Genomic DNA, 15,906 nt, shown 5'->3' with positions numbered 1-15,906 from the left:
GCAAGGAAACAGTGTGTATGCTTTTTATCCATCACCTATGAAACTGACTTCCTCGTGAATGGAAATGAATTTTTACCAGTTCAAAACTGAGCTAAAAGGGAAAAGACAATGATCCACTCTTTCTGGTTTTGTCATTCAGCTCTACCACCCCTCAGCTGAGTAAATCCATAACCATATACTTTATGACAAGAAAAAGAGTTTGTCATACTGTCCTGGGTTCAGCAGTAGCAGTCATTTTTCTCCTTCTTAGTAGCTGGTGCAGTGCTGTATTTTGACTTTTGGCCTGGAAACAGAGCTGATAACACCGATGTTTTAATCTGACCAAGGACTTTCTGAGCCTCATGTTCTGCCAGGGAGGAGGGGAAGCCGTGAGGAAGCAGAGACAGGACACCTGACTCAAACTGACCAAAGAAGTATTCCATACCACAGCACGCCATGCCCAGGAGGTAACTGAGAGTTACCGAGAAGGGCTAGGGACTACGGGGTTGGAGGACGTATCGGTTGGTGCTCAGTCTGGTGGGGTGGGGCGAGTTATCGGTCGGCGGGTGCTGAGGTATTGTATTCTCTTCCCTTGTTATTTCCTTTATCATTATTATTATTGGTGGTAGCAGTAGTGATTTGTGTTATACCTTAGTTACTAAACTGTTCTTATCTCAACCCGTGGGAGTTGCATTCTTTTTTATTCTCCTCTGTCCCTCTGGGAGTAGGGGGAGGGCAAGAACGGGGGGAGTGAGTGAACGAATTGCCTGACTGGTTTTAAACCACGACACTTATGAATAGTAAAATGAACTTCTGTGTTCAAAATCCAGTAATCCAGGCTAGATTTAATATTAAAAATCTTCATTTCTTTTTTTTTTTTTTCATTTACTCATGCTATAAATGCAAGTATGTAGGCTCCCCACTTGTACACTGAATGATGGTGCCTTGGAATAAAAATCACCGCAGGCCTGGATTGCCTACTTTTCTTTTAGTACTTTTTTTAGCCCATCTCCATGAATTTACAAATGCAAATGTGATTTAATAAAGGACAGTGGGTGTCTATACCATGTACTTGCATGAAGTAGAGAAAGATGGGGGTGGAGGGTAGATAATTCTAATCAAACTACTCACACCTTACCCTCCTTGACATGCAATGCCACTTTAAACAGCAGTGCTCTAATAGAGAAAAGAGCTACTGTACTTACCCACTCAATAATTTGCATAATTTTGAAGAGCTGAAAATGTCACTGCTGTTTTATGATAATTGTTGGGAAATGATTAGCTACAGCATTTATACATTCCAGAAAAAAGTATTTTAGTATTCTTTCTTTAATGTTAATAAGGATTAATAAAATGAATAATAAAATAACCTTTGAGGACAAACATTACATGTAAAATAATAGGTGCCATACGAAGGCACATGAGTTATCCATCCATTTGCTGTAGCTTGTCATGTCTGGGAAAGTCTTAAAAAAACAAACTCTTGACTGCCCCTTGTGCAGTTTCAAATGCAAATTTTAACAATAGGGATAGCTAAACATAATCCATTGTTTTCTTCCTTCTGTGCCTTGCAGCTGTGATTAGAATACTCCAAACTTATGTGTCCCGTAATTCAAACATTTTTTTAATTGTGATGGATGTACATAAACTGCCCATCTCTTGTTCCTCGTTATTCTCTCAGCTAAACCCTTTGATAAGTTGATTGAGACAGCAGTTTAAGTTAACAGAATATAGCCCTCACAGCTCCATGAACATAACAAGATCTGTCGTTCTAGAGATACATTAAGTAATGCAAATCTTTGAAGGAGTGTGGTTTCATAGAAGTTCCTGTCCAGCATCCTTTCACTTTCTATGTCTTTCTCACTTCTCTTTTTCTTATACTGTAATAATAGTACAACTGAGATGTAGAAAAGTCAGTTTTAAAATACTCATGGAAGGCTAAACTGCAGCTTCTTTGTGCAGCTTAATCTGGGAACATTCATCTGGCCATGGGTCTTCATCTGGCCATGAATTCCCATCTCTGTTAGGGTTTTCAGTCTCTTTGTGAGTGAATGATGCGTTTTTCCTGATGGACAACTTACTGTGTTTTGACAGTCTATACAGAATGGAGAACTTACTAATCAGTTTCCTCTCAGTTTAGTGTAGCTGCTCAACTAAACCTAACAGCCTAAAAAGGAGAGGGGGAAAGAGATGGCAGGTAAAAATCAAAGTTTTAGGAATATCTTCTTTATCTAGCACCATTTTACAGAGGATGAAATATCACATATTTATAGAATATAAACTATCATTCAAAGAAACATGACTTCCATACAGACTCGGTAACTGTCCTAAAATGCACTATACATTCTTTAGAAAGCTCTTGAGTGTATTAATTTTTGTTTAAACAGGAAAATATTGTCAGAAATAGCTAAAACATCTCTCTTTAAAGGAGTATTTAATTTTATCTTTGTTGGAGAAAAATCCTAAACAATTGTTGCCTTTTTTGAAATGTAGGTGAGACAATAAAGAATAGCCTTGACTGGCATGAATGTACTAATACAGCCACCACAAAGAATGGTTATTCCATCTGGTGTACTAAAATGTGACTGTGTGGAGAAAGCGATTCATCACCATTTCATGTAGAGGGGCCAGAATTTCAACAACAAGTCATAGTGGATACTGGGTGGACTTGCAAGAAGTAAAACTGGTAATACCATCAACAGATCTCAAAGCAGAAGACACATTCTTCACCTTTGCTGGAAAATTTTGCAAAGGGTTTTTATGATAGAGAAATCCATACGGTTGTAATGCAGTGTGCAGAACTGTCTATATTTATTTGCACTGTTTCTATGATAGTATAGCCATCCTAGTGTGCTCTCAACCCACATGAACTGCCCCTGTGTCACATAATTTGTGTCTACTAGATTTGCTACTACTAGAAGACATTGGATACTGTAGCATGTGTAGTCCTCTTACTCACAAACTGTGATCTGATCTTATTTTGAAGAAGTTTGATTTCCTGGGGTTTCTTTCAGGCCATATTTTTTTTCCAAAGAAATCAGATGAAAGCATCCTGTTTTAGAAAGACATCTAATATTCTTTAGGGATTCAAAGCTCTGGTGTGTTTTCCAATGTTTAATTGCCTTTACTGCTAGAAAAATAAAGTTATTGTGCTGTTCCAAGGTTAAATTTGTCTAGCTTCCAGCCATTTGATTGTGTTAGGTCTTTGTCTCCAAGACTGAAAAACCTCTACTATCAAGTATTTGTCAGTGCCAATTCACAGTGACCAAGACACCCCTCAACCACTCTATTTAATAAATTGAGCTCTTCCAGCTTCACATCATAAGACTTGGTTTGTTTGGTTTTTGTTTTCTTTTTTCCAGTTGGCTGTTTTATTATTTCCATTAATCTTGTAAAGGAGAAGAGTTGGTCTCTAAGATTTAGAAGATATAGTCGCTACGCTACCACCCATTTCTTGACTGTTAAAAGGGATACTGCAAAATGAACCCTCTAAAATTTTATTTAGTGAAAAGGTACTCAGATAAATGAGTACATTCATTTGACATTGAATGGTGAAGTGCTTACAAAAACAGCAGGTGCAAACAAACCCTCGCCTCACTCGGATACCTTCAGACCATCAATTCCACCAAATATGCATTTTGCCCTGTGGTAGCTGTGACAGTGTCTAATTTCAAAGCTAGATTTTGTGCACATTTTTCATATGACTCATAAGCACTTTAGTTTTCTGATGTTAACATTTTTGAGATGATAATGTTTTTGCCAGACTTTCTTCTTCAGGATTTTTTTCTTAGGAGTTCATGCTACATTTTACTTATCAATAAAGCCTTGGCAAATACTGGAAATCCTGGACTTTTCAAAGTGTATGTCAATTTTATTTTAGGCTGTTTTCTTTTCCAAAACACCTAGAGCAGATCTTCCAAATCTCATCTGAATGAGCAGTTCAGAATGAAAAAATAATGTATATTGATAACAGTTATATGCTAATTCATTAAGGTCTGCTATTACCTGAGTGCTAATTAAAAACAAAAATAGTTGAAGGGTAAAGCAGTGCTTGCAGGCATATCACACACAGGTTCTTTCCTAATATATTTCCTGTCTATCACACTTATTACTGCAGGGTGGGCTGAGAGGTTAATTATGTACTTGCAGGAGAACTGATACAGAGGTTATTACAATCTTAAAAGCAAACACTTAATAATCATTTTATCTAAACAGAAGACAGCCTCACCTTGATGAAGGTCTACATTTAGTAAACATTTTAAGGAAACAGCAACTGACTCTCAAGGAAGATACTACCCATCAGTAGTACCAAGCCATTCGGTATGTGGTATGTAGTATCTCTGCAAGAACATAATTAATTCATATGCTAGTACATGGGAAAAAAGATTGATCTTGTGATGAAACCAAAGGATTCATCACTATTTTTTGGTTAATTCCTTTCCAGATTTCTTGTGTGCAGGCCTTTTACTGTCACAGAGACATTGTAAATGTCTAAATAAACTCTATTTAGTGAGTCATAAAATATGGGGATCCTATCAAAAGGCATTTGATGTGTCCAATTAAATAATTGTCATATGCTTATACGTCCTGTTGTCTGGGAGGCATATTCCCAGATGCATCAGGTCACCACATCTGGTAATGTGTTTCTGGTGAGTTACAGTGTGAGAGGGATCCTATTATAAAGCATACATAATCCTGCTGTGGTATTTTACTTTATATTATATTACTTGAGTGTTTTGGGACAGGCAAGTAAATCAGCTGAGCTGGGTCGTTCATTTATATCTAACAAATCTTTTGCAGATCTAGAGAATACTGCTTTACTGAATACATATGAATTTTCTGACTCCTTGAAGGGGCTATCTGGGAAGACATAAGATGACCTAGTCTCACACAAACTATTTTGACTCAATAGATGAAGATGTAGCTGCAGTCAAATCATAGAGATCTTTATGTATTTTATTTAGAAATACCAAAAATTAAGCATATTAAGTTCTGACATTTTGATCTTACTTGAATTCTTGTTTCACTTTCTATTTTTTCTCTCAGTTCATCTTTTTTTTTTTTTTTCAGATGGGCTGTCTTATTATTCATGTTTCTACTTCAATTACCTGCTGTATTTAGCACTCACCCATTTGAAGTTAGTCATTCTGTACTTTGTGTTTGTACATTACTTACTACAATCAAATCCAGGTGGTAATTAAATAGTTCATAGATACCAAATAATTTTTTCTTCTACAAGATTCAGAATGCATCATGATGCATTTTAGCTCCCTCTGAGCTACAAAAGGGTTTGGTTTACATCAGCTTGTCATAAAGGTCCAGAAGAAAAAAGGCTGTGCACCAGCATTAGTCCCCTCACATGGAGCTGACCTTATGTTGTGGTTTAAACCCAGTCAGGCAACTTGTTCACTCACCCCCCCCCCCCCTTCTTTTCCTCCCCCTACTCCCGGAGGGACGGAGAGGAGAATCAAAAAGAATGCAACTCCCACGGGTTGAGATAAGAACAGTTTAGTAACTAAGGTATAACACAAATCACTGCTGCTACCACCAATGATAATAATGATAAAGGAAATAACAAGGGAAGAGAATACATCATCTCACCACCAGCCGACCGATAACTCGCCCCCCCGGCCCGACCAAGCACCGACCGATACCTCCTCCAACCCTGCAGTCTCCCAGGCCTTCCAGCTAACCCCAGTTACATCCTGGGCATGACGTGCTGTGGTATGGAATACCTCTTTGGTCAGTTTGGGTCAGGTGTCCTGTCTCTGCTTCCTCCTGGCTTCCCCTCCTCCCTGGCAGAGCATGAGGCTCACAAAGTCCTTGGCCAAACCAAAACATCCTTGTTATCAGCTCTGTTCCCGAGCTGAAAGTCAAAACACTGCACTACACCAGCTACCAAGAAGGAGAAAAATGACTGCTACTGCTGAACCCAGGACACCTTAACACAAGAATAAACCATCATCAACTAAATTATTCAAGGAGTAATTGTTGGTATTTGTTGAATAATATATTCTGTTCATGATGTCTGAATACTACGAGAATGAAGTGAATAAATCATATGACAAAGTGGCAGAACCACTGACTTGCATTTGTTGAATAGCATTTTATCTATCTGAGCTAAATGTGTTTTAATAAAAACATAACATAAGAGAACAAAAAAATTTACTTTCTTTTCCTTTCTAGCCTTAGGTATGTATTGTGATGGTCCTTAAACTGTAAAAGAGAAATGACAACTGGAACAATATGCTACACAGTTATTTTCAGACAACACAAACCACAATATTTCTTCCCTTCAGAAAACATTTATTTTATTGCTACTAGAAATCATCCTAGTAAGTGGACCATAGCAATTGTAAAAGTAACAAGTTTTGCTTATTCAGTAGTAGAGTTTATATGTCCTACACATTCAGCTATCTTACTTTCCGCTTTCCTTACATACTTGCTGGAATCACATTCTTCTCTACATGAGCAAATACTGTTCTACTAAAAAAATACACATACTTTCACTTAGGGTAGCATCGAACAATTCCACGTGAATAGAAAAGCCCAATTTTCAGCAGTGACCTGTTTCATCTAAGAAACCTATGAACAAGAAATCCTGGTCTGAATAAATAATGTGGACATAGAATATGTACATGATGAACAGAAGTAAAAGTTGACAGTCCTTCAATTCAATATCAGCTTGCATAATGACAAATATGATCCCAGCAGAAAAGGCCTAGCAGTTCAGTTCAAGCTGCTTCTATGTGGGTGGGATGTATGCTAAAAATGAACAACTATGCTTGAAAAAGTTAAAATTATCATTTTCTCATGACTAAGAGTCACTGAGAAAATGTTTCAACTTGAGAGGGCTGCTAACACCTCAAGTTTTGCAGGTGAATTTCTGATTGTTCTGATATGCTGGCTTGCTATCTCATTTTTTGTTAAACTGAAAGTAAACATCTGCACGTCAGAGCATTGGATCAATCAAATCTGGTTAATAAAATTGCCGGATACCCCACTTTATCACTTACTTGGAAACTAGAACAAGGAGAAAGTGGTATGGATTCTACAGGTCCTGCATGCACTGTTCACAACTTATTGATTTTTATGAAAAAACAGTTTTAAAAAATCTTTTCATAGCCACATGGTAATTCATTGATATTGCATTGGTAATTCATTAATAATTGCATTGACTGTTTCCTACCACTGTAATGACAGATTACCTTAAAACATAAAGTTTAGGGTGTGCAATGTGTTAAAACGTGCTCAGTAGGTGCATATCTGAGTGCACAAGCAACACAAAAATTTGCTCTCTTTGATTATTTCTTCATCCAGTAATACAGCTACTCCCAATAGCAATTTCTTTCACTGTCAGTCAGGAAAGCTTGACATCTCATTTAAGGTGCTTAGAAATCAGTAAACCTAACATAAATAAGTGTAAATTAAACACATGCTTACAAAGACAATGCACTCAAGAAAAGGGCTCCATTTAAGCATTCATTTAAGTGTTTTGTTACCTGGTTCTGTCATTTTATAAAAAATCATACTCTGATTTTTAACTCCAATTCTGTATAGTTTGGAAGAATTTATCTTCCTTGTAAATATTATAACCAGTACTGACAGTGTGCGTAGAAATGTTGGTTTCTTCAAATATATCTTCCCTGCTGACACCACTGCAAATAGCTTACTAATTACTAGGAATGCTATTCCTGATGGTGACTTCAGCCTTGATTGTTACGAGACTCCAATACTGTCACAAAGATGAAGACTTTGCATGGGGAAAGAGCATACAGATATTGTATGCAATAAAAGGATAATAGGAATACTAACAAAAATAAGGCAGACTTATCTCAGGAAAGATTAGGTTTCAAAGGTTTTCATCTAGTCCAGCAGGTTATTTAGCTTTGACTTAGTTTTGAGAGGGAGAGAGAAAAGCCAGACTTGTATCTTTCCTCTTTTTTTTTTTTTTAAAGACAGCTACTTTATTGATTCTTGCAACACAAATTAATGTAAAAGGATATCTCCATTATTTCCCACCTACATAGACTTATGCCATCAGAATTAACTTTTGCATCATATTATTCTTTTAATGAAATAAGAGTAGCCACTTGTAACATGCTACCTGTTTAGTGTTGAGATGTGTTTCCTGACTTACGAAGACCATTTTCCTTTCCAAAAGCTGAAACAGAAGCTTTTTATTCATTTTCTTACCTAATAAATACAAATCTTAAAGTGCTTCTCTTTTAGACTTAAATTAGCCATTGATCAGCTTTTTCTCTAATAAATTTACCTGCAAAAAATGTTTCTGAGAATGTAGCTAATGTAGTTACCCTATAACATGTTAAAGAGTTGGTTTTCTAATCTGTTTGATAGGAGAGCACAGTAAAGACTCTTTTGCCCTTGATTTAAATTGTTGAGATCCAACAGACTGGCTTGTATTTTGTGATTACAAATGAGTTCTAAACATGTTCTCAGAAGGAGTATGTTAGCCATATTGGAAAACAAGAAAATATAATAAAACCTGATGACTGTGATGAGATTATGACGAGTGGAGGGAAGAGCCAAAAGCTAAAGATAACAGTAAATAAAATGAAATTATGAGAATGATATTTAGAAAAAAATATTAATTAAGAAATAAATTTATTCTTAGTCACATACTAATTGGTAGCCATATACCTGGGAGAAGAAAGCTTGCAGAGTTTAGCTTTCACTCTGTGTTTTAAAAATCATCATACAGAGATGTTTATATGCTAGGTCCCGTAATACAAAAGCAGTCATTTAACTATGTATTTCTTCTCTCTAGCTTGCAACCTCATTTGGTTCTTTATAAATCTGCGTAATATTCACATAACAAGACTCAGACCCTAATATGCTAAGCAAGACTTCAGCAAGCTTTCCTTATAAGCAGCTATTATAGCCAAAGAGTGGAAAGAAAAAAAGATAACAGAATCCACTGGTCTGTGCTTTGTCAATACATCTAAATGGCCAAAACTACCTCCTGACTTTTAGCTTCTGTATTTTCTGCAATTTTTACTGTTGTCCTAATATAAATTTTTATTTTTTTCAGTCTCTAGCTTATTAATTTTCTGCTAATAAAATTGTAACTAATATTTCTGAAGATTGAACATGCCAGACTATGCTAGCCCAAGTAGGATGCTAGTTAGCTTCTACTCCCACAGAAGTACTGCTTAGTATCTGTCCCTTGACTCCTAGAAGTGGAAAAATATGGTAAACTAAAAAAAAATTGCAGGGATTCACACTGTACCTCTGAAGTTCATACAAGGCTATGGAACCCTACAGAGAAATTCACCTAAACCTGCCAGATCTTTCGTACTTGTAGAGAATAAATGAAGGTCTTTTTAACTTCGGTTTTGTTTGTTTTGGTTTTTTTTTTCCCTGTTTACCTCCTGTTGATCTACATTTTTTCCTGGTCATGTCCTGTAAGACACAGTATTTGAAATGGACATTTCTTATGCCAGAAGCATCATTTCTTTCATTGTGAGCTCATGAAACTAAGGAAAGGGGTTGAGGGATCAGTTTTTAAAAGGAGTTTGATTTATGATAAATTGTTGCAGATTTGGCTCTCAGTAAAAAAAAAAAACAACAAACTGAAGTGCTAGAGGCTTGAAATATCTGAGCTTCTGTACAAGCAACTTATGCTCTTTATAAGGTTAGTCTATATACAGTACATGCTCAATAATCTAAGAATGCCTGGCTGGTCTATATGCTGGTATAGCTTCATGAAATTAAGTTGTTCATTGCCTTCAGTTTTCATCACATGACAAATTCATTTATACTGATTGTTGCTAGCAAAATGCTATCATACCTGCAGGTATTTTCCACAAAATACAGAAAAATATTTCCATAATAATTATGACCCTATTTATTTGCTTAAAAGTACTTACATGAGATAAATTATGTTTGTTGGAACATTTGTCAAATGTGAAAGTGCTATGAATATGCATACAAGCATGTATTCACACAAACATTGATATCACATGTGCCTGCATGACCTTTATGAAAGCTTTCTGTGGGCTGAGAATTGGAAAAAGAAGGAAGGAGGGTTTTGGCAGAGAAATAGCAAGTATGACATTCTCCATAAACCCTACAGGAAAATGAGCAGCTGTTGGGGAGGAAGTAAAGGACAATATGCAAAACAACCATCAGCATGAAATCACCATGTAGTACTTCTTTAAAACTGAGGAATGACTTGCTTATTTGTCTGTGTACCTCAACTCAGCCAGGAAACGGAAAGAGCATTTAAGCTATGTTCCGTATTCTTATGTCACCAAATCAAGGGGCAAAAGAGGTCATCCATAGCTCTGCAGTGGACAGCTAAAAACCCCTCAGAAGGAATAGGCATGTATGTTAGGGAAAGTTTCAATTGTCTGGAACTTAATGATGGTGATGACAGGCTTGAGTGTTTATGAAGAAGAATCAGAGGGAATGCCAATAAGGCAGACATTATGGGGGGATTGTGTTACAGATTACCCAACCAGGATGACGAGGCATGGGAAATATTCTATAAGTAACTGGGAGAAATCTCACAGTCACTAGCCCTTATTTTCATTGGGTACCTCAACTTACCAGATGTCTGCTGGAAATGGAGTAAAGCAGAGAGGAAACTGCCTAGGAGGTTCCGGAGTAAGTGTGAGATATCTTCCTGACACAGCTGGTGAGTCAACTAAAGAGGAAAGGCACCTGGCTGGACCTGCACAGCACTTGTGGGTGATGTGATGGTTGGTGTCTGTCTTGGGCATAGAAATCACAAAATCATAGAGTTTTTGATTCTTGGAAAAGTAAGGAGAGTCAGCAGAACTGCCACCTCAGACTTCTGAAGGGCAGACTTTGGTCTTTTAGGACCTTGGCTGACAGACTCCCTTATGAGGCAGTCCTGAAGGGCAAAGGAGTCCAGGAAGCTCATTCTTCAATATGGAAATCTTAAAGACTAGAAGCAGGCTGGTGGGGAGGAAGACTGGCCTTGCTGAACAGAAAGCTTTGGGTGGAACTCAGGAGAAAAAGAAGAGTTTATGACCTTTGGAAGAAGAGTCAGGACATTCAGGAGAACTAAAAGAATGTGAGGTTATGCAGCCAGCAAGTTAGCAAGACCAAAGTCCAAAAGGACTTAATCTAGCTACTGCTATTAAAGATGGTATTCTATACTTCCATCCTTGGAGGTATTTAAAAGACATGTAGATGTGGCACTTATGCACATGGTTTAGTGGTGGACTTGGTAGTGCTAGATTAATGGTTGGACTTGATGATCTTAAAGGTCCTTTCCAATCTAAGCAGACCAGTGCCAATATTAGAATATCAATATAGTTAGTAACATTGATTGTACTGGCTGCATACAGACAACTGATGAGGTATTTGTCAATTATATTATGTGAAGAAATCTTATGACACAGAGGAAACAGTTGGATAGGACAGAGAGATGGAGGCAGAAGGAAGAGTACAGTAGAAGAGAAGTATTAGACTTATATACCACTGATGACAGAAGTAAGATTATCTGAAAAGACACTGTAGTGCTAGAACCATGATAGAGAAATTGGAAATTAAGCATAAACAGGAAGAGAACAATTTAAGACAAAAGAAAAACCAAGATGTTTTTGGGCATATGAAACAGTCATAGAATCATAGAATAGTTAGGGTAGAAAGGACCTTAAGATCATCTAGTTCCAACCCCCTGCCATGGGCAGGGACACCTCCCACTAAACCATGCCACCCAAGGCTCTGTCCAACTTGGTCTTGAACACTGCAAGGGATGGAGCATTCGCAGCTTCTCTGGCAACCCATTCCAGTGTCTCACCACCCTCACAAGAAATAATTTCTTCCTTATATCAAATCTAAACTTCTCCTGTTTAAGTTTTAACCCATTACCCCTTGTACTATCACTACAGTCCCTAATGAAGAGTGATATTCTAATATTGGCACTGGTCTGTTTAGATTGGAAAGGACCTTTAAGGTCATCAAGTCCAACCATTAATCTAGCATTCTTATAGGCCCCCTTCAGATACTGGAAGGCTGCTATGAGGTCTCCGTGCAGACTTCTTTACTCCAGGCTGAACAGCCCCAACTTTCTCAGCCTGTCTTCATACAGGAGGTGCTTCAGTCCCCTGATCATCCTCGTGGCCCTCCTCTGGACTTGTTCCAACAGTTCCATGTCCTTTTTATGTTGAGGACACCAGAACTGTACACAATGTTCAAATGAGGTCTCACAAGAGCAGAGTAGAGGGGCAGGATCACCTCCTTCGACCTGCTGTTCCTTTTGAATGTTTTGTCATGGTCTGTTTGGACCATAAACAATAGAGTGTACTCTGTAAATTAAATTTTGGTTTTTAAGCTCATTAGAGAACAAACACAACAAACAAGGGCTCAATCCTCTTTGTACAAACTAGTCTAGCACATGAATTCAGTAATTCATCACTTAATGAGGTTTCTAACTCCCACAAATTCTCTAAATTGTAATGTCATCTTGCAACTCATAACTTGTAGCTCGTGCACCTATGAGCAAAATAATTACCCAAAAAAGTTGTTAAAGTTTTTGATGTGGATCCAACAGCAGCTGGACCGCTGAGGCTTTCAGGCTTCCTGGTGTGGTACAGGGGACACCTACACTGTGACCAAGGAGGGAGGATGAGCCCTTTCACCACCAGTTCTGAAAGGGGACCTGAGGAAAAAAAAAAAAAAAAAAATAGCACACTCTAATGCAATTACTTTGAGTAAATGCATCAGGAAAAATACAGTATATAAAAGCAGCTGAATACTCTCTCATTCACTCAGGGAAGGAACATATTGTGATAATTCTCTTCTATATATCATTAACAAAACAGATTAAAAAAAAATCAAGAAAAAAAAGGAAAAAAGAGGAAGGGAAAGGGAAAGGAAAAGGGAAATGCAGTGGTTTCCTTTTCCATAGTCCTGGTTATGATCTTGTTATAATGTCCATCTCTCCCATGCTCCTTAGACTCCACCGCTTAAGTTCTCTGTTTTCTTACAGAAATTTTATTAATCAAGGAGTGAGAGAATGAAACAAGCTCTGGCTAAAACTTCCAGTAAATTTCCACCACTGAATAGCACTCTAAAGGCCACAGTGTCAACATACTTGTGGCCTCTTTAGGTATTTAAATGCACCTTCAGTTTTTAGTATGGTATGAGCATAGCAGAGACTGCAATCTTCTTTTCATAACTGGATCATAGCATTAACAAGTTCATACTGAAAACTTTGGAAAAAATGGCCTCTAGCTGGTCTCTAAGTGGGCCCAGATGTTAAGAATCCTGAATTGCTTTCAGAGAGGTGAAAGGGTGTAGAAAGCCTTTTATTTGCCATTCTTTATCTATGCTCATCTTGATTATTTTAAAAATTAGTTCATATTTCTGGTTGCTGAGCATTAAGTCCTGATTATTCTGAAAATTCCAGAGTAGCTGATCAATCACATGAACCATGTGCTGACTGGTTGCCATGAACAGCTTTTACAAAACTTTGATTCTACATATTCAACTGACAACAAAGAAACAAATAAATGAAAAACAAGTAAATGAACAAACAAGTAAATGAAGATTATGATCTGCTTGGACAATAGCTTGAAAGGAAAAAGTTAAAAATGAAGGGCATTAATGATTTGTAGCCTATTTTTTTCTGTCATAGAAAACAAAGTAACATTTACATATTGTCAGTCAGTTGATTGAGGTTTAATTTGCCTGCAGTTTTTCAACAGATGACAAGAAACCTGAAAGACATGTAGGTAAAACCTCAGCACATCATATTGCAAAATCATATTGTTTATGCAACTGATCACAAATTACCTCTGACCTCAAAAGTGTGTGGGAAGCAGAGCACCTTTTGTTTGATTTTTGCAATGCATCTCATTGTATCTCAAAGCTGTGTGAGGGATGCCATCCAGAGAGAGCTTGACAGGCTGAGAGGAGGGCCAGTGGAAACCTCATGAAGTTCAAGAAGGTTAAGTGCAATGTTCTACACCTGGGTTGGGGCAATCCCAAACACAGCTACAGGCTGGGCAGAGACTGGATTGAGAGTAGCCCTGAGGAGAAGTACTTGGGAGTGTTGATTGACAAGAAGCTCAACATGAGCCAGCTTCAGTGTGCTCTCGCAGCCCAGAAACCAGCTGTGTCCTAGGCTGCATCAAAAGGAGCATGACCAGCAGGTTGATGGAGGTGATTATGTCCCTCTACTCTACTCTGCTCTCCTGAGACCGCACCTGGAATGCTGTATTCGGTTCTGGGATGTCCAAACACAAGAAGTATGTGAACTGGTGGGATTGCATCCAGAGGAGGACCACAATGATGATCAAATGGCTGGAGCAACTCTTCTATGAACACAAGCTGAGAGAGTTGGACTTGTTCAGCCTGGAGAAGAGAAGGCTCCGGAGAGATCTTAGAGCAACTTCTAGTACCTAAAGGGGTCCTACAAGATATCTGGAGACAGACTTTTTACAGGCGCATGTAGTGACAGGACAAGGGGGAATGGCTTTAAACTGAAAGAGGATAGATTTAGATTAGATATTCAGAAGAAATTCTTCACTGTGAGGGTGGTGAGGCCCTGGCACAGGTTGCCCAGAGAAGGGGTAGATGTCCCATACCTGGCAGTGTTCAAGACCAGGTTGGATGGGCCTTTGAGCAACCTGGTCTAGTGGAAGGTGTCCCTGACAGTAGCAGAGGTGTTGGAACAAGACTTTATTATTTCTGTAGCAGTGAAATCATGACAGTTCAATACCAGGTACAGCTTTCCCAAACTCACTGGCTGTTACAGGGACGTGCTGTGGGGCTCTGAGTACACCAGTGGCTCTGCAACCTTTTCCTCTACTCCTAGGGGTTTGGTTGCTGGCATTCCAGGCAGGGTCTGAGATGCAGCTCTATAATCTTGCACAAGTATATAGCTTATGTTCCAAATCAGAATATTCTCTGGAAGAGTCTGTCACTCTTCAGATACTTCAGGGAGCAATTAGAAGCCAGAGATGAGCTATAGTAGTTTCTGAAAGCTGGGTGCATGCAAACACCATTAGTATTCCTTAGAAATATTTCCTTTTTTAGCACACCTGCAACTGGTTGAAAGTAAATTCAGACAGCAACCTCTTTAATTTTAATAACTGTAGAAAAAAAGCGAGATAGCTGCCCCAAAAGTCCAAGCTATTCTTTTAATAGACCTTGGAAAATATCTTACGTTTTTGGAATATAGGAAGGAAACACTGGGTTCAGCAGAAAAATCAGATTTATTATTTTTTTAATGAGTATCCCTACCCATCCAATCGTATCCCATGGTATAATTTGTTCGGGGTTTAAGATATCCTTGGTTCAGTTGTAACAGCTATTTTTCTCCTTCTTAGTAGCTGGTGCAGTGCTGTGTTTCAGCTGTAGTCTGAGAACAACTCTGATACCACACCAGTGTTTTAGCTGTTGCTAAGTAATGTTTACCCTGATCAAGGATTTTTAGTCTCATACTCTGTCAGTCAGGATGAGCACAGGAAGCTGGGAGGAAGCAGAGACAGGACACCTGACGCAAACTAGCCAAAGGGGTATTCCAGACCATGGCACATCATGCCCAGTATATAAACTGGAGGGAGTTACTCAGAAGGCCCAGATCACTGCTCAGGTCATGCTGGGTATCAGTCAGTGGGTGGTGAGCAATTGTATTGTGTATCACTTGTGTTTATTGTTTTATTTTCCCCTTTTAGTTTTATATTCTCTCCCCTTGTTATTTGCCTTATCATCACTGGTGGTAGTGGTAGTACCTTAGTTACTGGACTGTTTTCATCTCAACCCATGGGATTTCCATTCTTTTGATTCTCGTCCCCATCCTGTCAGGATTTGGGGGGAAAAAAGGGAGTGGGAGACGCAAGCTGCTGCACGGTTCTGAGTGACCTCCTGGTCTTAAACCATGACATAAGATCAAATGTAAATTATGAAGTCTACTGAAAACCAAAT

At 38.2% G+C, this 15,906-nt stretch overlaps 1 long non-coding RNA gene across 1 annotated transcript; it reads right to left on the bottom strand.

Moving 5' to 3' along the window:
* Positions 1–5,006: 5,006 nt before the first annotated feature.
* LOC134163749 (uncharacterized) lies at positions 5,007–6,054 on the bottom strand. Its single transcript, XR_009964830.1, has 2 exons — positions 5,921–6,054; positions 5,007–5,349 (listed from the first exon to the last, which is right to left on the bottom strand). It is a non-coding gene; the product is annotated as an uncharacterized LOC134163749 (long non-coding RNA).
* Positions 6,055–15,906: the final 9,852 nt, after the last annotated feature.

This window comes from Pezoporus occidentalis, unplaced genomic scaffold (assembly GCF_034315485.1).
Source record: "Pezoporus occidentalis ecotype Australia unplaced genomic scaffold, CSIRO_AGI_Poc_V1 ctg206, whole genome shotgun sequence".
In the NCBI taxonomy this organism is placed as follows: domain Eukaryota; kingdom Metazoa; phylum Chordata; class Aves; order Psittaciformes; family Psittacidae; genus Pezoporus; species Pezoporus occidentalis.
Note: the sequence above shows the minus strand (reverse complement) of the source record. Positions and strands in the feature narration are given on the sequence as shown.